Genomic DNA, 24,242 nt, shown 5'->3' with positions numbered 1-24,242 from the left:
CTAGGAAACGCTTGTTTGTTTAATGTGTTGAGACGTGCTGCGTTTGGTCTCGTACTCTATCGCATACGTTGTCAGTGTCGTGCGCTTGCTTAGAGCTTTGTTGTGATAAACAGTGAAGTGTGTTCAAGCGCTAGCAAAAGACAGTGTACAGAAATACCCTTTGAGAGAAGCAGTTAAATCAGCGGAAGTTAAAAGCAGATCGTAAGTGTATTTATTTCTTGTCTCATTAGTGTTTAGCGCAGTTGTCGTTGCTAGGAAACGCTTGTTTGTTTACTGTTGAGACGTGCTGTCTCGAACTCTATCGCATACGTTGTCAGTGTCCTTCGCTTGCTTAGACCTTTGTTGTGAAAAACAGTGAAGTGTGTTCAAGCGCTAGCAAAAGACAGTGTACAGAAATACCCTTTGAGAGAAGCAGTTAAATCAGCGGAAGTTAAAAGCAGATCGTAAGTGTATTTATTTCTTGTCTCATTAGTGTTTAGCGCAGTTGTCGTTGCTAGGAAACGCGTGTTTGTTTACTGTGTTGAGACGTGCTTCGTTTGGTCTCGTACTCTATCGCATACGTTGTCAGTGTCGTGCGCTTGCTTAGACCGTTGTTGTGATAAACAGTGAAGTGTGTTCAAGCGCTAGCAAAAGACAGTGTACAGAAATACCATTTGAGAGAAGCAGGTTAAATCAGCGGAAGTTAAAAGCAGATCGTAAGTGTATTTATTTCTTGTCTCATTAGTGTTTAGCGCAGTTGTCGTTGCTAGGAAACGCTTGTTTGTTTACTGTGTTGAGACGTGCTGCGTTTGGTCTCGTACTCTATCGCATACGTTGTCAGTGTCGTGCGCTTGCTTAGAGCTTTGTTGTTATAAACAGTGAAGTGTGTTCAAGCGCTAGCAAAAGACATTGTACAGAAATACCCTTTGAGAGAAGCAGTTAAGTCAGCGGAAGTTAAAAGCAGATCGTAAGTGTATTTATTTCTTGTCTCATTAGTGTTTAGCGTAGTTGTCGTTGCTAGGAAACGCTTGTTTGTTTACCGTTTTGAGACGTGCTGCGTTTGTTCTCGTACTCTATCGCATACGTTGTCAGTGTCGTGCGCTTGCTTAGACCTTTGTTGTGATAAACAGTGAAGTGTGTTCAAGCTCTAGCAAAAGACAGTGTACATAGATGCCCTTTGAGAGAAGCAGTTAAATCAGCGGAAGTTAAAAGCAGATCGAAAGTGTATTTATTTCTTGTCCGATTAGTGTTTAGCGCAGTTGTCGTTGCTAGGAAACGCTTGTTTGTTTTACTGTGTTGAGACGTGCTGCATTTGGTGTCGTACTCTATCGCATACGTTGTCAGTGTCGTGCGCTTGCTTAGACCTTTGTTGTGATAAACAGTGAAGTGTGTTCAAGCGCTAGCAAAAGACAGTGTACAGAAATACCCTTTGAGAGAAGCAGTTAAATCAGCGGAAGTTAAAAGCAGATCGTAAATATTTATTTCTTGTCTCATTAGTGTTTAGCGCAGTTGTCGTTGCTAGGAAAGGCTTGTTTGTTTACTGTGTTGAGACGTGATGCGTTTGGTCTCGTACTCTATCGCATACGTTGTCAGTGTCGTGGGCTTGCTTAGAGCTTTGTTGTGATAAACAGTGAAGTGTGTTCAAGCGCTAGCAGAAGACAGTGTACAGAAATACCCTTTGAGAGAAGCAGTTAAATCAGCGGAAGTTAAAAGCAGATCGTAAGTGTATTTATTTCTTGTCTCATTAGTGTTTAGCGCAGTTGTCGTTGCTAGGAAACGCTTGTTTGTTTACTGTTTTGAGACGTGCTGCGTTTGGTCTCGTACTCTATCGCATACGTTGTCAGTGTCGTGCGCTTGCTTAGAGCTTTGTTGTTATAAACAGTGAAGTGTGTTCAATCGCTAGCAAAAGACAGTGTACAGAAATACCCTTTGAGAGAAGCAGTTAAATCAGCGGAAGTTAAAAGCAGATCGTAAGTGTATTGATTTCTTGTCTCATTAGTGTTTAGCGCAGTTGTCGTTGCTAGGAAACGCTTGTTTGTTTACTGTGTTGAGACGTGCTGCGTTTGGTCTTGTACTCTATCGCATACGTTGTCAGTGTCGTGCGCTTGCTTAGAGCTTTGTTGTGATAAACAGTGAAGTGTGTTCAAGCGCTAGCAAAAGACAGTGTACAGAAATACCCTTTGAGAGAAGCAGTTAAATCAGCGGAAGTTAAAAGCAGATCGTAAGTGTATTTATTTCTTGTCTCATTAGTGTTTAGCGCAGTTGTCGTTGCTAGGAAACGCTTGTTTGTTTACTGTGTTGAGACGTGCTGCGTTTGGCCTCGTACTCTATCGCATACGTTGTCAGTGTCGTGCGCTTGCTTAGACCTTTGTTGTGATAAACAGTGAAGTGTGTTCAAGCGCTAGCAAAAGACAGTGTACAGAAATACCCTTTGAGAGAAGCAGTTAAATCAGCGGAAGTTAAAAGCAGATCGTAAGTGTATTTATTTCTTGTCTCATTAGTGTTTAGCGCAGTTGTCGTTGCTAGGAAACGCTTGTTTGTTTACTGTGTTGAGACGTGCTGCGTTTGGTCTCGTACTCTATCGCATACGTTGTCAGTGTCCTTCGCTTGCTTAGAGCTTTGTTGTTATAAACAGTGAAGTGTGTTCAAGCGCTAGCAAAAGACAGTTTACAGAAATACCCTTTGAGAGAAGCAGTTAAATCAGCGGAAGTTAAAAGCAGATCGTAAGTGTATTTATTTCTTGTCTCATTAGTGTTTAGCGCAGTTGTCGTTGCTAGGAAACGCTTGTTTGTTTAATGTGTTGAGACGTGCTGCGTTTGTTCTCGTACTCTATCGCATACGTTGTCAGTGTCGTGCGCTTGCTTAGACCTTTGTTGTGATAAACAGTGAAGTGTGTTCAAGCGCTAGCAAAAGACAGTGTACAGAAATACCCTTTGAGAGAAGCAGTTAAATCAGCGGAAGTTAAAAGCAGATCGTAAGTATTTATTTCTTGTCTCATTAGTGTTTAGCGCAGTTGTCGTTGCTAGGAAACGCTTGTTTGTTTACTGTGTTGAGACGTGCTGCGTTTTGGTCTCGTACTCTATCGCATACGTTGTCAGTGTCGTGCGCTTGCTTAGAGCTTTGTTGTTATACACAGTGAAGTGTGTTCAATCGCTAGCAAAAGACATTGTACAGAAATACCCTTTGAGAGAAGCAGTTAAATCAGCGGAAGTTAATAGCAGATCGTAAGTGTATTTATTTCTTGTCTCATTAGTGTTTAGCGTAGTTGTCGTTGCTAGGAAACGCTTGTTTGTTTACTGTGTTGAGACGTGCTGCGTTTGGTCTCGTACTCTATCGCATACGTTGTCAGTGTCGTGCGCTTCCTTAGACCGTTGTTGTGATAAACAGTGAAGTGTGTTCAATCGCTAGCAAAAGACATTGTACAGAAATACACTTTGAGAGAAGCAGTTAAATCAGCGGAAGTTAAAAGCAGATCGTAAGTGTATTTATTTCTTGTCTCATTAGTGTTTAGCGTTGTCGTTGCTAGGAAACGCTTGTTTGTTTAATGTGTTGAGACGTGCTGCGTTTGGTCTGGTACTCTATCGCATACGTTGTCAGTGTCGTGCGGTTGCTTAGAGCTTTGTTGTTATAAACAGTGAAGTGTGTTCAAGCGCTAGCAAAAGACAGTGTACAGAAATACCCTTTGAGAGAAGCAGTTAAATCAGCGGAAGTTAAAAGCAGACCGTAAGTGTATTTATTTCTTGTCTCATTAGTGTTTAGCGCAGTTGTCGTTGCTAGGAAACGCTTGTTTGTTTACTGTGTTGAGACGTGCTGCGTTTGGTCTCGTACTCTATCGCATACGTTGTCAGTGTCGTGCGCTTGCTTAGACCTTTGTTGTGATAAACAGTGAAGTGTGTTCAAGCGCTAGCAAAAGACAGTGTACAGAAATACCCTTTGAGAGAAGCAGTTAAATCAGCGGAAGTTAAAAGCAGATCGTAAGTGTATTTATTTCTTGTCTCATTAGTGTTTAGCGCAGTTGTCGTTGCTAGGAAACGCTTGTTTGTTTACTGTGTTGAGACGTGCTGTTTGGTCTCGTACTCTATCGCATACGTTGTCAGTGTCGTGCGCTTGCTTAGACCTTTGTTGTGATAAACAGTGAAGTGTGTTCAAGCGCTAGCAAAAGACAGTGTACAGAAATGCCCTTTGAGAGAAGCAGTTAAATCAGCGGAAGTTAAAAGCAGATCGTAAGTGTATTTATTTCTTGTCTCATTAGTGTTTAGCGCAGTTGTCGTTGCTAGGAAACGCTTGTTTGTTTACTGTGTTGAGACGTGTTGCGTTTGGTCTCGTACTCTATCGCATACGTTGTCAGTGTCGTGCGCTTGCTTAGACCCTTTGTTGTGATAAACAGTGAAGTGTGTTCAAGCGCTAGCAAAAGACAGTGTACAGAAATACCCTTTGAGAGAAGCAGTTAAATCAGCGGAAGTTAAAAGCAGATCGTAAGTGTATTTATTTCTTGTCTCATTAGTGTTTAGCGCAGTTGTCGTTGCTAGGAAACGCTTGTTTGTTTACTGTGTTGAGACGTGCTGCGTTTGGTCTCGTACTCTATCGCATACGTTGTCAGTGTCGTGCGCTTGCTTAGACCGTTGTTGTGATAAACAGTGAAGTGTGTTCAAGCGTTAGCAAAAGACAGTGTACAGAAATACCCTTTGAGAGAAGCAGTTAAATCAGCGGAAGTTAAAAGCAGATCGTAAGTGTATTTATTTCTTGTCTCATTAGTGTTTAGCGTTGTCGTTGCTAGGAAACGCTTGTTTGTTTACTGTGTTGAGACGTGCTGCGTTTGGTCTCGTACTCTATCGCATACGTTGTCAGTGTCGTGCGCTTGCTTAGACCGTTGTTGTGATAAACAGTGAAGTGTGTTCAAGCGCTAGCAAAAGACTGTGTACAGAAATACCCTTTGAGAGAAGCAGTTAAATCAGTGGAAGTTAAAAGCCGATCGTAAGTGTATTTATTTCTTGTCTCATTAGTGTTTAGCGCAGTTGTCGTTGCTAGGAAACGCTTGTTTGTTTAATGTGTTGAGACGTGCTGCGTTTGTTCTCGTACTCTATCGCATACGTTGTCAGTGTCGTGCGCTTGCTTAGACCTTTGTTGTGATAAACAGTGAAGTGTGTTCAAGCGCTAGCAAAAGACATTGTACAGAAATACCCTTTGAGAGAAGCAGTTAAATCAGCGGAAGTTAAAAGCAGATTGTAAGTGTATTTATTTCTTGTCTCATTAGTGTTTAGCGCAGTTGTCGTTGCTAGGAAACGCTTGTTTGTTTACTGTGTTGAGACGTGCTGCGTTTGGTCTCGTACTCTATCGCATACGTTGTCAGTGTCGTGCGCTTGCTTAGAGCTTTGTTGTGATAAACAGTGAAGTGTGTTCAAGCGCTAGCAAAAGACAGTGTACAGAAATACCCTTTGAGAGAAGCAGTTAAATCAGCGGAAGTTAAAAGCAGATCGTAAGTGTATTTATTTCTTGTCTCATTAGTGTTTAGCGCAGTTGTCGTTGCTAGGAAACGCTTGTTTGTTTACTGTGTTGAGACGTGCTGCGTTTGGTCTCGTACTCTATCGCATACGTTGTCAGTGTCGTGCGCTTGCTTAGACCCGTTGTTGTGATAAACAGTGAAGTGTGTTCAAGCGCTAGCAAAAGACTGTGTACAGAAATACCCTTTGAGAGAAGCAGTTAAATCAGCGGAAGTTAAAAGCAGATCGAAAGTGTATTTATTTCTTGTCTCATTAGTGTTTAGCGCAGTTGTCGTTGCTATGAAACGCTTGTTTGTTTACTGTGTTGAGACGTGCTGCGTTTTGTCTCGTACCTCTATCGCATACGTTGTCAGTGTCGTGCGCTTGCTTAGACCTTTGTTGTGATAAACAGTGAAGTGTGTTCAAGCGCTAGCAAAAGACAGTGTACAGAAATACCCTTTGAGAGAAGCAGTTAAATCATCGGAAGTTAAAAGCAGATCGTAAGTGTATTTATTTCTTGTCTCATTAGTGTTTAGCGCAGTTGTCGTTGCCTAGGAAACGCTTGTTTGTTTACTGTTTTGAGACGTGCTGCGTTTGGTCTCGTACTCTATCGCATACGTTGTCAGTGTCGTGCGCTTGCTTAGACCTTTGTTGTGATAAACAGTGAAGTGTGTTCAAGCGCTAGCAAAAGACAGTGTACAGAAATACCCTTTGAGAGAAGCAGGTTAAATCAGCGGAAGTTAAAAGCAGATCGTAAGTGTATTTATTTCTTGTCTCATTAGTGTTTAGCGCAGTTGTCGCTTGCTAGGAAACGCTTGTTTGTTTACTGTGTTGAGACGTGCTGCGTTTGGTCTCGTACTCTATCGCATACGTTGTCAGTGTCGTGCGCTTGCTTAGACCTTTGTTGTGAAAAACAGTGAAGTGTGTTCAAAGCGCTAGCAAAAGACAGTGTACAGAAATACCCTTTGAGAGAAGCAGTTAAATCAGCGGAAGTTAAAAGCAGATCGTAAGTGTATTTATTTCTTGTCTCATTAGTGTTTAGCGCAGTTGTCGTTGCTAGGAAACGCTTGTTTGTTTACTGTGTTGAGACGTGCTGCGTTTGGTCTCGTACTCTATCGCATACGTTGTCAGTGTCGTGGGCTTGCTTAGACCTTTTGTTGTGATAAACAGTGAAGTGTGTTCAAGCGCTAGCAAAAGACAGTGTACAGAAATACCCTTTGAGAGAAGCAGTTAAATCAGCGAAAGTTAAAAGCAGATCGTAAGTGTATTTATTTCTTGTCTCATTAGTGTTTAGCGCAGTTGTCGTTGCTAGGAAACGCTTGTTTGTTTACCGTTTTGAGACGTGCTGCGTTTGGTCTCGTACTCTATCGCATACGTTGTCAGTGTCGTGCGCTTGCTTAGAGCTTTGTTGTGATAAACAGTGAAGTGTGTTCAAGCGTTAGCAAAAGACTGTGTACAGAAATACCCTTTGAGAGAAGCAGTTAAATCAGCGGAAGTTAAAAGCAGATCGTAAGTGTATTTATTTCTTGTCTCATTAGTGTTTAGCGCAGTTGTCCTTGCTAGGAAACGCTTGTTTGTTTACTTTGTTGAGACGTGCTGTCTCGAACTCTATCGCATACGTTGTCAGTGTCGTGCGGTTGCTTAGACCTTTGTTGTGATAAACAGTGAAGTGTGTTCAAGCGTTAGCAAAAGACAGTGTACAGAAATACCCTTTGAGAGAAGCAGTTAAATCAGCGGCAGTTAAAAGCAGATCGTAAGTATTTATTTCTTGTCTCATTAGTGTTTAGCGCAGTTGTCGTTGCTAGGAAACGCTTGTTTGTTTACTGTGTTGAGACGTGCTGCATTTGGTCTCGTACTCTATCGCATACGTTGTCAGTGTCGTGCGCTTGCTTAGACCTTTGTTGTGATAAACAGTGAAGTGTGGTTAAGCGCTAGCAAAAGACTGTGTACAGAAATACCCTTTGAGAGAAGCAGTTAAATCAGCGGAAGTTAAAAGCAGATCGTAAGTGTATTTATTTCTTGTCTCATTAGTGTTTAGCGCAGTTGTCGTTGCTAGGAAACGCTTTTTTTTGTTTACTGTGTTGAGACGTGCTGCGTTTGGTCTCGTACTACTATCGCCTACGTTGTCAGTGTCGTGCGCTTGCTTAGACCGTTGTTGTGTTATTTTTTGAAGTGTTTTCAATAGGTAGCGAAAGAGTTTGTACAGAAATACCCTTTGAGAGAAGCAGTTAAATCAGCGGAAGGTAAAAGCAGATCGTAAGTATTTATTTCTTGTCTCATTAGTGTTTAGCGCAGTTGTCGTTGCTAGGAAAGGCTTGTTTGTTTACTGTTTTGAGACGTGCTGCGTTTGGACTCATACTCTATCGCATACGTTTTCAGTGTCGTGCGCTTGCTTAGACCTTTGTTGTGATAAACAGTGAAGTGTGTTCAATCGCTAGCAAAAGACATTGTACAGAAATACCCTTTGAGAGAAGCAGTTAAATCAGCGGAAGTTAAAAGCAGATCGTAAGTGTATTTATTTCTTGTCTCATTAGTGTTTAGCGCAGTTGTCGTTGCTAGGAAACGCTTGTTTGTTTACTGTGTTGAGACGTGCTGCGTTTGGTCTCGTACTCTATCGCATACGTTGTCAGTGTCGTGCGCTTGCTTAGACCTTTGTTGTGATAAACAGTGAAGTGTGTTCAAGCGCTAGCAAAAGACAGTGTACAGAAATGCCCTTTGAGAGAAGCAGTTAAATCAGCGGAAGTTAAAAGCAGATCGTAAGTATTGATTTCTTGTCTCATTAGTGTTTAGCGCAGTTGTCGTTGCTAGGAAACGCTTGTTTGTTTACTGTGTTGAGACGTGCTGCGTTTGGTCTCGTACTCTCGTATCGCATACGTTGTCAGTGTCTTGCGCTTGCTTAGAGCTTTGTTGTGATAAACAGTGAAGTGTGTTCAAGCGGTAGCAATAGACAGTGTACAGAAATACCCTTTGAGAGAAGCAGTTAAATCAGCGGAAGTTAAAAGCAGATCGTAAGTGTATTTATTTCTTGTCTCATTAGTGTTTAGCGCAGTTGTCGTTGCTAGGAAACGCTTGTTTGTTTACTGTGTTGAGACGTGCTGCGTTTGGTCTCGTACTCTATCGCATAGGTTGTCAGTGTCGTGCGCTTGCTTTAGACCTTTGTTGTGATAAACAGTAAAGTGTGTTCAAGCGCTAGCAAAAGACAGTGTAAAGAAATACCCTTTGAGAAGCAGTTAAATCAGCGGAAGTTAAAAGCAGATCGTAAGTGTATTTATTTCTTGTCTCATTAGTTTTTTTAGCGCAGTTGTCGTTGCTAGGAAATGCTTGTTTGTTTACTGTGTTGAGACGTGCTGCGTTTGGTCTCGTACTCTATCGCATACGTTGTCAGTGTCGTGCGCTTGCTTAGACCTTTGTTGTGATAAACAGTGAAGTGTGTTCAAGCGCTAGCAAAAGACAGTGTACAGAAATACCCTTTGAGAGAAGCAGTTAAATCAGCGGAAGTTAAAAGCAGATTGTAACTGTATTTATTTCTTGTCTTATTAGTGTTTAGCGCAGTTGTCGTTGCTAGGAAAGGCTTGTTTGTTTACTGTTTTGAGACGTGCTTCTGTTTGGTCTCGTACTCTATCGCATACGTTGTCAGTGTCGTGCGCTTGCTTAGACCTTTGTTGTGATAAACAGTGAAGTGTGTTCAAGCGCTAGCAAAAGACAGTGTAAAGAAATACCTTTTGAGAGAAGCAGTTAAATCAGCGGAAGTTAAAAGCAGATCGTAAGTGTATTTATTTCTTGTCTCATTAGTGTTTAGCGCAGTTGTCGTTGCTAGGAAACGCTTGTTTGTTTACTGTGTTGAGACGTGCTGCGTTTGGTCTCGTACTCTATCGCATAGGTTGTCAGTGTCGTGCGCTTGCTTAGACCTTTGTTGTGATAAACAGTGAAGTGTGTTCAATCGCTAGCAAAAGACATTGTACAGAAATACACTTTGAGAGAAGCAGTTAAATCAGCGGAAGTTAAAAGCAGATCGTAAGTGTATTTATTTCTTGTCTCATTAGTGTTTAGCGCAGTTGTCGTTGCTAGGAAACGCTTGTTTGTTTACTGTGTTGAGACGTGCTGCGTTTGGTCTCGTACTCTATCGCATACGTTGTCAGTGTCGTGCGCTTGCTTAGACCTTTTGTTGTGATAAACAGTGAAGTGTGTTCAAGCGCTAGCAAAAGACAGTGTACAGAAATACCCTTTGAGAGAAGCAGTTAAGTCAGCGGAAGTTAAAAGCAGACCGTAAGTGTATTTATTTCTTGTCTCATTAGTGTTTAGCGCAGTTGTCGTTGCTAGGAAACGCTTGTTTGTTTACTGTTGAGACGTGCTGCATTTGGTCTCGTACTCTATCGCATACGTTGTCAGTGTCGTGCGCTTGCTTAGACCTTTGTTGTGATAAACCAGTGAAGTGTGTTCAAGCGCTAGCAAAAGACAGTGTACAGAAATACCCTTTGAGAGAAGCAGTTAAATCAGCGGAAGTTAAAAGCAGATCGTAAGTATTTATTTCTTGTCTCATTAGTGTTTAGCGCAGTTGTCGTTGCTAGGAAAGGCTTGTTTGTTTACTGTTTTGAGACGTGCTGCGTTTGGTCTCGTACTCTATCGCATACGTTGTCAGTGTCGTGCGCTTGCTTAGACCTTTGTTGTGATAAACAGTGAAGTGTGTTCAAGCGCTAGCAAAAGACAGTGTACAGAAATACCCTTTGAGAGAAGCAGTTAAATCAGCGGAAGTTAAAAGCAGATCGTAAGTGTATTTATTTCTTGTCTCATTAAGTGTTTAGCGCAGTTGTCGTTGCTAGGAAACGCTTGTTTGTTTACTGTGTGTTGAGACGTGCTGCGTTTTGGTCTCGTACTCTATCGCATACGTTGTCAGTGTCGTGCGCTTGCTTAGACCGTTGTTGTGATAAACAGTGAAGTGTGTTCAAGCGCTAGCAAAAGACAGTGTACAGAAATACCCTTTGAGAGAAGCAGTTAAATCAGCGGAAGTTAAAAGCAGATCGTAAGTGTATTTATTTCTTGTCTCATTAGTGTTTAGCGCAGTTGTCGTTGCTAGGAAACGCTTGTTTGTTTACTGTTTTGAGACGTGCTGCGTTTGGTCTCGTACTCTATCGCATACGTTGTCAGTGTCGTGCGCTTGCTTAGAGCTTTGTTGTGATAAACAGTGAAGTGTGTTCAAGCGCTAGCAAAAGACAGTGTACAGAAATACCCTTTGAGAGAAGCAGTTAAATCAGCGGAAGTTAAAAGCAGATCGTAAGTGTATTTATTTCTTGTCTCATTAGTGTTTAGCGCAGTTGTCGTTGCTAGGAAACGCTTGTTTGTTTACTGTGTTGAGACGTGCTGTCTCGTACTCTATCGCATACGTTGTCAGTGTCCTGCGCTTGCTTAGACCTTTGTTGTGATAAACAGTGAAGTGTGTTCAAGCGCTAGCAAAAGACAGTGTACAGAAATGCCCTTTGAGAGAAGCAGTTAAATCAGCGGAAGTTAAAAGCAGATCGTAAGTGTATTTATTTCTTGTCTCATTAGTGTTTAGCGCAGTTGTCGTTGCTAGGAAACGCTTGTTTGTTTACTGTGTTGAGACGTGCTGTTGGTCTCGTACTCTATCGCATACGTTGTCAGTGTCGTGCGCTTGCTTAGAGCTTTGTTGTGATAAACAGTGAAGTGTGTTCAAGCGCTAGCAGAAGACAGTGTACAGAAATACCCTTTTGAGAGAAGCAGTTAAATCAGCGGAAGTTAAAAGCAGATCGTAAGTGTATTTATTTCTTGTCTCATTAGTGTTTAGCGCAGTTGTCGTTACTAGGAAACGCTTGTTTGTTTACTGTGTTGAGACGTGCTGCGTCTTGGTCTCGTACTCTATCGCATACGTTGTCAGTGTCGTGCGCTTGCTTAGACCTTTGTTGTGATAAACAGTGAAGTGTGTTCAAGCGCTAGCAAAAGACAGTGTACAGAAATACCCTTTGAGAGAAGCAGTTAAATCAGCGGCAGTTAAAAGCAGATCGTAAGTATTTATTTCTTGTCTCATTAGTGTTTAGCGCAGTTGTCGTTGCTAGGAAAGGCTTGTTTGTTTACTGTTTTGAGACGTGCTGCGTTTGGTCTCGTACTCTATCGCATACGTTGTCAGTGTCGTGCGGTTGCTTAGACCTTTGTTGTGATAAACAGTGAAGTGTGTTCAAGCGCTAGCAGAAGACAGTGTACAGAAATACCCTTTGAGAGAAGCAGTTAAATCAGCGGAAGTTAAAAGCAGATCGTAAGTGTATTTATTTCTTGTCTCATTAGTGTTTAGCGCAGTTGTCGTTGCTAGGAAACGCTTGTTTGTTTACTGTGTTGAGACGTGCTGCGTTTGGTCTCGTACTCTATCGCATACGTTGTCAGTGTCGTGCGCTTGCTTAGACCTTTGTTGTGATAAAACAGTGAAGTGTGTTCAAGCGCTAGCAAAAGACAGTGTACAGAAATACCCTTTGAGGGAAGCAGTTATATCAGCGGAAGTTAAAAGCAGATTGTAACTGTATTTATTTCTTGTCTTATTAGTGTTTAGCGCAGTTGTCGTTGCTAGGAAACGCTTGTTTGTTTACTGTGTTGAGACGTGCTGCGTTTGGTCTCGTACTCTATCGCATACGTTGTCAGTGTCGTGCGCTTGCTTAGACCGTTGTTGTGATAAACAGTGAAGTGTGTTCAAGCGTTAGCAAAAGACAGTGTACAGAAATACCCTTTGAGAGAAGCAGTTAAATCAGCGGAAGTTAAAAGCAGATCGTAAGTGTATTTATTCTTTTGTCTCATTTGTGTTTAGCGTTGTCGTTGCTAGGAAACGCTTGTTTGTTTAATGTGTTGAGACGTGCTGCATTTGGTCTCGTACTCTATCGCATACGTTGTCAGTGTCGTGCGCTTGCTTAGACCTTTGTTGTGATAAACAGTGAAGTGTGTTCAAGCGCTAGCAAAAGACAGTGTACATAAATACCCTTTGAGAGAAGCAGTTAAATCAGCGGAAGTTAAAAGCAGATCGAAAGTGTATTTATTTCTTGTCTCATTAGTGTTTAGCGTTGTCGTTGCTAGGAAACGCTTGTTTGTTTAATGTGTTGAGACGTGCTGCATTTGGTCTCGTACTCTATCGCATACGTTGTCAGTGTCGTGCGCTTGCTTAGACCTTTGTTGTGATAAACAGTGAAGTGTGTTCAATCGCTAGCAAAAGACATTGTACAGAAATACCCTTTGAGAGAAGCAGTTAAATCAGCGGAAGTTAAAAGCAGATCGTAAGTGTATTTATTTCTTGTCTCATTAGTGTTTAGCGCAGTTGTCGTTGCTAGGAAACGCTTGTTTGTTTACTGTGTTGAGACGTGCTGCATTTGGTCTCGTACTCTATCGCATACGTTGTCAGTGTCGTGCGCTTGCTTAGAGCTTTGTGATAAACAGTGAAGTGTGTTCAAGCGCTAGCAAAAGACAGTGTACAGAAATACCCTTTGAGAGAAGCAGTTAAATCAGCGGAAGTTAAAAGCAGATCGTAAGTGTATTTATTTCTTGTCTCATTAGTGTTTAGCGCAGTTGTCGTTGCTAGGAAACGCTTGTTTGTTTACTGTGTTGAGACGTGCTGCGTTTGGTCTCGTACTCTATCGCATATGTTGTCAGTGTCGTGCGCTTGCTTAGACCTTTGTTGTGATAAACAGTGAAGTGTGTTCAAGCGTTAGCAAAAGACAGTGTACAGAAATACCCTTTGAGAGAAGCAGTTAAATCAGCGGAAGTTAAAAGCAGATCGTAAGTGTATTTATTTCTTGTCTCATTAGTGTTTAGCGCAGTTGTCGTTGCTAGGAAAGGCTTGTTTGTTTACTGTTTTGAGACGTGCTGCGTTTGGACTCATACTCTATCGCATACGTTGTCAGTCTCGTGCGCTTGCTTAGACCTTTGTTGTGATAAACAGTGAAGTGTGTTCAATCGCTAGCAAAAGACAGTGTACAGAAATACCCTTTGAGAGAAGCAGTTAAATCAGCGGAAGTTAAAAGCAGATCGAAAGTGTATTTATTTCTTGTCTCAGTTTTTAGCGCAGTTGTCGTTGCTAGGAAACGCTTGTTTGTTTACTGTGTTGAGACGTGCTGCGTTTGGTCTCGTACTCTATCGCATACGTTGTCAGTTTCGTGCGCTTGCTTAGACCTTTGTTGTGATAAACAGTGAAGTGTGTTCAATCGCTAGCAAAAGACTTTGTACAGAAATACCCTTTGAGAGAAGCAGTTAAATCAGCGGAAGTTAAAAGCAGATCGTAAGTGTATTTATTTCTTGTCTCATTAGTGTTTAGCGCAGTTGTCGTTGCTAGGAAACGCTTGTTTGTTTACTGTGTTGAGACGTGCTGCGTTTGGTCTCGTACTCTATCGCATACGTTGTCGTTGTCTTGCGCTTGCTTAGACCTTTGTTGTGATAAACAGTGAAGTGTGTTCAAGCGCTAGCAAAAGACAGTGTACAGAAATACCCTTTGAGAGAAGCAGTTAAATCATCGGAAGTTAAAAGCAGATCGTAATGTATTTATTTCTTGTCTCATTAGTGTTTAGCGCAGTTGTCGTTGCTAGGAAAGGCTTTTTTGTTTACTGTGTTGAGACGTGCTGCGTTTGGTCTCGTACTCTATCGCATACGTTGTCAGTGTCGTGCGGTTGCTTAGACCTTTGTTGTTATAAACAGTGAAGTGTGTTCAAGCGCTAGCAAAAGACAGTGTACAGAAATACCATTTGAGAGAAGCAGTTAAATCAGCGGAAGTTAAAAGCAGATCGTAAGGTATTGATTTCTTGTCTCATTAGTGTTTAGCGCAGTTGTCGTTGCTAGGAAACGCTTGTTTGTTTACTGTGTTGAGACGTGCTGCGTTTGGTCTCGTACTCTATCGCATACGTTGTCAGTGTCGTGGGCTTGCTTAGACCTTTGTTGTGATAAACAGTAAAGTGTGTTCAAGCGCTAGCAAAAGACAGTGTACAGAAATACCCTTTGAGAGAAGCAGTTAAATCAGCGGAAGTTAAAAGCAGATCGTAAGTATTTATTTCTTGTCTCATTAGTGTTTAGCGTAGTTGTCGTTGCTAGGAAAGGCTTGTTTGTTTACTGTGTTGAGACGTGCTGCGTTTGGTCTCGTACTCTATCGCATACGTTGTCAGTGTCGTGCGCTTGCTTAGAGCTTTGTTGTGATAAACAGTGAAGTGTGTTCAAGCGCTAGCAAAAGACAGTGTACAGAAATACCCTTTGAGAGAAGCAGTTAAATCAGCGGAAGTTAAAAGCAGATCGTAAGTGTATTTATTTCTTGTCTCATTAGTGTTTAGCGCAGTTGTCGTTGCTAGGAAACGCTTGTTTGTTTACTGTGTTGAGACGTGCTGCGTTTGTCTCGTACTCTATCGCATACGTTGTCAGTGTCGTGCGCTTGCTTAGACCTTTGTTGTGATAAACAGTGAAGTGTGTTCAAGCGCTAGCAAAAGACATTGTACAGAAATACCCTTTGAGAGAAGCAGTTAAGTCAGCGGAAGTTAAAAGCAGATCGTAAGTGTATTTATTTCTTGTCTCATTAGTGTTTAGCGCAGTTGTTGTTGCTAGGAAACGCTTGTTTTTTTGTTGTGTTGAGAATTGTTTTTTTTGTTATTGTATTCTATAGAATACGTTGTCAGTGTCGTGCGCTTGCTTAGACCTTTGTTGGTGATAAACAGTGAAGTGTGTTCAAGCGCTAGCAAAAGACAGTGTACAGAAATGCCCTTTGAGAGAAGCAGTTAAATCAGCGGAAGTTAAAAGCAGATCGTAAGTGTATTTATTTCTTGTCTCATTAGTGTTTAGCGCAGTTGTCGTTGCTAGGAAACGCTTGTTTGTTTACTGTGTTGAGACGTGCTGCGTTTGGTCTCGTACTCTATCGCATACGTTGTCAGTGTCGTGCGCTTACTTAGACCTTTGTTGTGATAAACAGTGAAGTGTGTTCAAGCGCTAGCAAAAGACAGTGTACAGAAATACCCTTTGAGAGAAGCAGTTAAATCAGCGGAAGTTAAAAGCAGATTGTAACTGTATTTATTTCTTGTCTTATTAGTGTTTAGCGCAGTTGTCGTTGCTAGGAAACGCTTGTTTGTTTACTGTGTTGAGACGTGCTGCGTTTGGTCTCGTACTCTATCGCATACGTTGTCAGTGTCGTGCGCTTGCTTAGACTTTTGTTGTGATAAACAGTGAAGTGTGTTCAAGCGCTAGCAAAAGACAGTGTACAGAAATACCCTTTGAGAGAAGCAGTTAAATCAGCGGAAGTTAAAAGCAGATCGTAACTGTATTTATTTCTTGTCTTATTAGTGTTTAGCGCAGTTGTCGTTGCTAGGAAACGCTTGTTTGTTTACTGTGTTGAGACGTGCTGTCTCGTACTCTATCGCATACGTTGTCAGTGTCGTGCGCTTGCTTAGACCTTTGTTGTGATAAACAGTGAAGTGTGTTCAATCGCTAGCAAAAGACATTGTACAGAAATACCTTTTTGAGAGAAGCAGTTAAATCAGCGGAAGTTAAAAGCAGATCGTAAGTGTATTTATTTCTTGTCTCATTAGTGTTTAGCGCAGTTGTCGTTGCTAGGAAACGCTTGTTTGTTTACTGTGTTGAGACGTGCTGCGTTTGGTCTCGTACTCTATCGCATACGTTGTCAGTGTCGTGCGCTTGCTTAGACCTTTGTTGTGATAAACAGTGAAGTGTGTTCAAGCGCTAGCAGAAGACAGTGTACAGAAATACCCTTTGAGAGAAGCAGTTAAATCAGCGGAAGTTAAAAGCAGATCGTAAGTATTTATTTCTTGTCTCATTAGTGTTTAGCGCAGTTGTCGTTGCTAGGAAACGCTTGTTTGTTTACTGTGTTGAGACGTGCTGCGTTTGGTCTCGTACTCTATCGCATACGTTGTCAGTGTTGTGCGCTTGCTTAGACCTTTGTTGTGATAAACAGTGAAGTGTGTTCAAGCGCTAGCAAGAAGACAGTTTACAGAAATACCCTTTGAGAGAAGCAGTTAAATCAGCGGAAGTTAAAAGCAGATCGAAAGTGTATTTATTTCTTGTCTCATTAGTGTTTAGCGCAGTTGTCGTTGCTAGGAAACGCTTGTTTGTTTACCGTTTTGAGACGTGCTGCGTTTGGTCTCATACTCTATCGCATACGTTGTCAGTGTCGTGCGCTTGCTTAGACCTTTGTTGTGATAAACAGTGAAGTGTGTTCAAGCGCTAGCAAAAGACAGTGTACAGAAATACCCTTTGAGAGAAGCAGTTAAATCAGCGGAAGTTAAAAGCAGATCGTAAGTGTATTTATTTCTTGTCTCATTAGTGTTTAGCGCAGTTGTCGTTGCTAGGAAAGGCTTGTTTGTTTACTGTTTTGAGACGTGCTGCGTTTGGACTCATACTCTATCGCATACGTTTTCAGTGTCGTGCGCTTGCTTTGACCTTTGTTGTGATAAACAGTGAAGTGTGTTCAATCGCTAGCAAAAGACATTGTACAGAAATACCCTTTGAGAGAAGCAGTTAAATCAGCGGAAGTTAAAAGCAGATCGTAACTGTATTTATTTCTTGTCTTATTAGTGTTTAGCGCAGTTGTCGTTGCTAGGAAACGCTTGTTTGTTTACTGTGTTTGAGACGTGCTGCGTTTGGTCTCGTACTCTATCGCATACGTTGTCAGTGTCGTGCGCTTGGCTTAGACCTTTGTTGTGATAAACAGTGAAGTGTGTTCAATCGCTAGCAAAAGACATTGTACAGAAATACCCTTTGAGAGAAGCAGTTAAATCAGCGGAAGTTAAAAGCAAATCGGAAGTGTATTTTTTTCTTGTCTCAGTGTTTAGCGCAGTTGTCGTTGCTAGGAAACGCTTGTTTGTTTACTGTGTTGAGACGTGCTGCGTTTGGTCTCGTACTCTATCGCATACGTTGTCAGTGTCGTGCGCTTGCTTAGACCTTTGTTGTGATAAACAGTGAAGTGTGTTCAATCGCTAGCAAAAGACAGTGTACAGAAATACCCTTTGAGAGAAGCAGTTAAATCAGCGGAAGTTAAAAGAAGATCGTAAGTGTATTTATTTGTTGTCTCATTAGTGTTTAGGGCAGTTGTCGTTGCTAGGAAACGCTTGTTTGTGTACTGTGTTGAGACGTGCTGCGTTTGGTCTCGTACTCTATCGCATACGTTGTCAGTGTCCTTCGCTTGCTTAGACCTTTGTTGTGATAAACAGTGAAGTGTGTTCAAGCGCTAGCAAAAGACAGTTTACAGAAATACCCTTTGAGAGAAGCAGTTAAATCAGCGGAAGTTAAAAGCAGATCGAGTAAGTGTATTTATTTCTTGTCTCATTAGTGTTTAGCGCAGTTGTCGTTGCTAGGAAAACGCTTGTTTGTTTACTGTGTTGAGACGTGCTGCGTTCGGACTCGTACTCTATCGCATACGTTGTCAGTGTCGTGCGCTTGCTTAGACCTTTGTTGTGATAAACAGTGAAGTGTGTTCAAGCGCTAGCAAAAGACAGTGTACAGAAATACCCTTTGAGAAAAGCAGTTAAATCAGCGGAAGTTAAAAGCAGATCGTAAGTGTATTTATTTCTTGTCTCATTAGTGTTTAGCGCAGTTGTCGTTGCTAGGAAACGCTTGTTTGTTTACTGTGTTGAGACGTGCTGCGTTTGGTCTCGTACTCTATCGCATACGTTGTCAGTGTCGTGCGCTTGCTTAGACCTTTGTTGTGATTAAACAGTGAAGTGTGTTCAAGCGCTAGCAAAAGACAGTGTACAGAAATACCCTTTGAGAGAAGCAGTTAAATCAGCGGAAGTTAAAAGCAGATCGTAAGTGTATTTATTTCTTGTCTCATTAGTGTTTAGCGCAGTTGTCGTTGCTAGGAAACGCTTGTTTGTTTAATGTGTTGAGACGTGCTGCATTTGGTCTCGTACTCTATCGCATACGTTGTCAGTGTCGTGCGCTTGCTTAGACCTTTGTTGTGATAAACAGTGAAGTGTGTTCAATCGCTAGCAAAAGACAGTGTACATAAATACCCTTTGAGAGAAGCAGTTAAATCAGCGGAAGTTAAAAGCAGATTGTAAGTATTTATTTCTTGTCTCATTAGTGTTTAGCAGTAGTCGTTGCTAGGAAACGCTTGTTTGTTTAATGTGTTGAGACGTGCTGCGTTTGGTTTGGTATTGTTTAGCATAATTTGTAATTGTTTTGTGGCAAATAGCTGTGAAATGCTATTTCATGTGAAGTGTGTTCAATCGCTAGCAAAAGACATTGTACAGAAATACCCTTTGAGAGAAGCAGTTAAATCAGCGGAAGTTAATAGCAGATCGTAAGTGTATTTATTTCTTGTCTCATTAGTGTTTAGCGCAGTTGTCGTTGCTAGGAAACGCTTGTTTGTTTACTGTGTTGAGACGTGCTGCGTTTGGTCTCGTACTCTATCGCATACGTTGTCAGTGTCGTGCGCTTGCTTAGAGCTTTGTTGTGATAAACAGTGAAGTGTGTTCAAGCGCTAGCAAAAGACAGTGTACAGAAATACCCTTTGAGAGAAGCAGTTAAATCAGCGGAAGTTAAAAGCAGATCGTAAGTGTATTTATTTCTTGTCTCATTAGTGTTTAGCGCAGTTGTCGTTGCTAGGAAACGCTTGTTTGTTTACTGTGTTGAGACGTGCTGCGTTTGTCTCGTACTCTATCGCATACGTTGTCAGTGTCGTGCGCTTGCTTAGACCGTTGTTGTGATAAACAGTGAAGGGTGTTCAAGCGCTAGCAAAAGACAGTGTACAGAAATACCCTTTGAGAGAAGCAGTTAAATCAGCGGAAGTTAAAAGCAGATCGTAAAGTATTTATTTCTTGTCTTATTAGTGTTTAGCGCAGTTGTCGTTGCTAGGAAACGCTTGTTTGTTTACTGTGTTGAGACGTGCTGCATTTGGTCTCGTACTCTATCGCATACGTTGTCAGTGTCGTGCGCTTGCTTAGAGCTTTGTTGTTATAAACAGTGAAGTGTGTTCAAGCGCTAGCAAAAGACAGTGTACAGAAATACCCTTTGAGAGAAGCAGTTAAATCAGCGGAAGTTAAAAGCAGATCGTAAGTGTATTTATTTCTTGTCTCATTAGTGTTTAGCGCAGTTGTCGTTGCTAGGAAACGCTTGTTTGTTTACTGTGTTGAGACGTGCTGCGTTTGGTCTCGTACTCTATCGCATACGTTGTCAGTGTCGTGGGCTTGCTTAGAGCTTTGTTGTGATAAACAGTGAAGTGTGTTCAATCGCTAGCAAAAGACATTGTACAGAAATACCCTTTGAGAGAAGCAGTTAAATCAGCGGAAGTTAATAGCAGATCGTAAGTGTATTTATTTCTTGTCTCATTAGTGTTTAGCGCAGTTGTCGTTGCTAGGAAAGGCTTGTTTGTTTACTGTTTTGAGACGTGCTGCGTTTGTACTAGTACTCTATCGCATACGTTGTCAGTGTCGTGCGCTTGCTTAGACCTTTGTTGTGATAAACAGTGAAGTGTGTTCAAGCGCTAGCAATAGACAGTGTACAGAAATACCCTTTGAGAGAAGCAGTTAAATCAGCGGAAGTTAAAAGCAGATCGTAAGTGTATTTATTTCTTGTCTCATTAGTGTTTAGAAGATGTCGTTGCTAGGAAACGCTTGTTTGTTTACTGTGTTGAGACGTGCTGCGTTTGGTCTCGTACTCTATCGCATACGTTGTCAGTGTCGTGCGCTTGCTTAGACCTTTGTTGTGATAAACAGTGAAGTGTGTTCAAGCGCTAGCAAAAGACAGTGTACAGAAATACCCTTTGAGAGAAGCAGTTAAATCAGCGGAAGTTAAAAGCAGATCGTAAGTGTATTTATTTCTTGTCTCATTAGTGTTTAGCGTTGTCGTTGCTAGGAAACGCTTGTTTGTTTACTGTGTTGAGACGTGCTGTCTCGAACTCTATCGCATACGTTGTCAGTGTCCTGCGCTTGCTTAGAGCTTTGTTGTGATAAACAGTGAAGTGTGTTCAATCGCTAGCAAAAGACATTGTAGAGAAATACCCTTTGAGAGAAGCAGTTAAATCAGCGGAAGTTAAAAGCAGATCGTAAGTGTATTTATTTCTTGTCTCATTAGTGTTTAGCGCAGTTGTCGTTGCTAGGAAACGCTTGTTTGTTTACTGTGTTGAGACGTGCTGCGTTTGGTCTCGTACTCTATCGCATACGTTGTCAGTGTCGTGCGCTTGCTTAGACCTTTGTTGTGATAAACAGTGAAGTGTGTTCAAGCGCTAGCAAAAGACAGTGTACAGAAATACCCTTTGAGAGAAGCAGTTAAATCAGCGGAAGTTAAAAGCAGATCGTAAGTGTATTTATTTCTTGTCTCATTAGTGTTTAGCGCAGTTGTCGTTGCTAGGAAACGCTTGTTTGTTTAATGTGTTGAGACGTGCTGCGTTTGGTCTCGTACTCTATCGCATACGTTGTCAGTGTCGTGCGCTTGCTTAGACCTTTGTTGTGATAAACAGTGAAGTGTGTTCAATCGCTAGCAAAAGACAGTGTACAGAAATACCCTTTGAGAGAAGCAGTTAAATCAGCGGAAGTTAAAAGCAGATCGAAAGTGTCTTTATTTCTTGTCTCATTAGTGTTTAGCGCAGTTGTCGTTGCTAGGAAACGCTTGTTTGTTTACTGTGTTAGGACGTGCTGCGTTTGATCTCGTACTCTATCGCATACCTTGTGAGTGTTGTGCACTTGCTTAGACCTTTGTTGTGATAAACAGTGAAGTGTGTTCAAGCTCTAGCAAAAGACAGTGTACAAAAATACCTTTTGAGAGAAGCAGTTAAATCAGCGGAAGTTAAAAGCAGATCGTAAGTGTATTTATTTCTTGTCTCATTAGTGTTTAGCGTTGTCGTTGCTAGGAAACGCTTGTTTTGTTTACTGTGTTGAGACGTGCGTTTGTCTCGTACTCTATCGCATACGTTGTCAGTGTCGTGCGCTTGCTTAGACCTTTGTTGTGATAAACAGTGAAGTGTGTTCAAGCGCTAGCAAAAAGACTGTGTACAGAAATACCCTTTGAGAGAAGCAGTTAAATCAGCGGAAGTTAAAAGCAGATCGTAAGTGTATTTATTTCTTGTCTCATTAGTGTTTAGCTCAGTTGTCGTTGCTAGGAAAGGCTTGTTTGTTTACTGTTTTGAGACGTGCCGCGTTTGGTCTGGTACTCTATCGCATACGTTGTCAGTGTCGTGCGGTTGCTTAGACCTTTGTTGTGATAAACAGTGAAGTGTGTTCAAGCGCTAGCAAAAGACAGTGTACAGAAATACCCTTTGAGAGAAGCAGTTAAATCAGCGGAAGTTAAAAGCAGATCGTATGTATTTATTTCTTGTCTCATTAGTGTTTAGCGTAGTTGTCGTTGCTAGGAAACGCTTGTTTTTTTTACTGTGTTGAGACGTGCTGCGTTTGGTCTCGTACTCTATCGCATACGTTGTCAGTGTCGTGCGCTTGCTTAGACCTTTGTTGTGATAAACAGTGAAGTGTGTTCAATCGCTAGCAAAAGACATTGTACAGAAATACCTTTTGAGAGAAGCAGTTAAATCAGCGGAAGTTAAAAGCAGATCGTAAGTGTATTTATTTCTTGTCTGATTAGTGTTTAGCGTTGTCGTTGCTAGGAAACGCTTGTTTGTTTAATGTGTTGAGACGTGCTGCATTTGGTCTCGTACTCTATCGCATACGTTGTCAGTGTCGTGCGCTTGCTTAGACCTTTGTTGTGATAAACAGTGAAGTGTGTTCAAGCGCTAGCAAAAGACTGTGTACAGAAATACCCTTTGAGAGAAGCAGTTAAATCAGCGGAAGTTAAAAGCAGATCGTAAGTGTATTTATTTCTTGTCTCATTAGTGTTTAGCGCAGTTGTCGTTGCTAGGAAACGCTTGTTTGTTTACTGTTTTGAGACGTGCTGCGTTTGGACTCATACTCTATCGCATACGTTGTCAGTGTCGTGCGCTTGCTTAGACCTTTGTTGTGATAAACAGTGAAGTGTGTTCAATCGCTAGCAAAAGACATTGTACAGAAATACCTTTTGAGAGAAGCAGTTAAATCAGCGGAAGTTAAAAGCAGATCGTAAGTGTATTTATTTCTTGTCTGATTAGTGTTTAGCGCAGTTGTCGTTGCTAGGAAGGGCTTGTTTGTTTACCGTTTTGAGACGTGCTGCGTTTGTTCTCGTACTCTATCGCATACGTTGTCAGTGTCGTGCGCTTGCTTAGACCTTTGTTGTGATAAACAGTGAAGTGTGTTCAAGCGCTAGCAGAAGACAGTGTACAGAAATACCCTTTGAGAGAAGCAGTTAAATCAGCGGAAGTTTAAAAGCAGATCGTAAGTGTATTTATTTCTTGTCTCATTAGTGTTTAGCGCAGTTGTCGTTGCTAGGAAACGCTTGTTTGTTTACTGTGTTGAGACGTGCTGTCTCGTACTCTATCGCATACGTTGTCAGTGTCGTGCGCCTTGCTTAGACCTTTGTTGTGATAAACAGTGAAGTGTGTTCAAGCGCTAGCAAAAGACAGTGTACAGAAATACCCTTTGAGAGAAGCAGTTAAATCAGCGGGAAGTTAAAAGCAGATCGTAAGTGTATTTATTTCTTGTCTCATTGCTAGGAAAGCTTGTTTGTTTACTGTTTTGAGACCTGCTGCGTTTGGTCTCGTACTATCGCATTACGTTGTCATTGTCCAATAGTTTGCTTAGCACCGTTGTTGTGATAAACAGTGAGTGTGTTCAAGCGCTAGCAAAAGACATGTACAGAAATACCCTTTGAGACGAAGCGTGTTAAATCAGAGGAAGCATTTAAAAGCAGATCGTAACGTATGCATTTCTTGGTCTCATTAGTGTTAGCGCAGTTGTCGTTGCTAGGAACGCTTGGTTTGTTTCATGTCTTGTTTGGAGAGGTGCTGCGTTTTGGTCTCGTACTCTTCGCATACGAGTGTCAGTCGTGCGCTTGCTTAGACCGTTTGTTGTGATAAACAGTGAAGGTGTGTTCAGCGCTAGCAGGAATACAGTGTACAGAAATACCCTTTGAGAGAAGCAGTTTAAATCAGCGGAAGTTAAAAGCAGATCGTAAGTATTTATTTCTTGTCCTCATTAGTGTTTACAGCAGCAGTAGTCGTTGCTAAGAAACGCTTGTTTGTTTACTGTTTTGAGACGTGCTGGCGTTTTGGTCTCGTACTCTAGCGCATACGTTTGTCACTGTCCGTGCGCTATGCGGAGACTTTGTTGTGAAAACAGATGAGTGTGTTCAATGTCGGCTAGCCAAAGACATCAGTGTACAGACAACACGGCTTTGAGAGACTCAGTTAATCAGGCGAAGTTAAAAGCAGATCGTACTTTTTACATCATTTCTTGTTCTCTTTTAGTGTTTAGGCGCAGTTGTCGTTGACTAGGAAACGCATATGTATTTGTTTACTGTGTTTGAACGTGCGTGCAATTGTCCCTCGTACTCGTCCCCCTGCATTACGTTTGTCCAGTGTCGTGCGCTTTGCTTAGACCTTTGTTGTGAAAAACAGTGAGTGTATTTCAAGCGTACTAGCAAAAGACAGTGTACAGAAATACCCTTTGAGAGATCGTAGGTAAATCAGCAGAAACGAGAAGCAGATCCAAAGCGTTCTTCTCTTCATTGTCTTGTGTCACTTAAGGAGTATACCAATTTGTTGGGACTAGGGCACCGCTGGGCATGATTGCGGGTGGGTTTGAGACTGCTGGCTTCATTGCGAGAACCCACCCAGTCAACATTCATCTCTTACACAGATGTACCGCATTGTTCGGGCTCTTGCTTAGAGTGAAAGTGGAGAAGAACGTGAAGTGTGAACCAGGCGCTCTCAATTTAGTGTGTGCAGAACTGCGG

Source organism: Cyprinus carpio, chromosome A9 (genome assembly GCF_018340385.1).
Source record: "Cyprinus carpio isolate SPL01 chromosome A9, ASM1834038v1, whole genome shotgun sequence".
NCBI classification, from domain to species: Eukaryota; Metazoa; Chordata; class Actinopteri; order Cypriniformes; family Cyprinidae; genus Cyprinus; species Cyprinus carpio.
Note: the sequence above shows the minus strand (reverse complement) of the source record.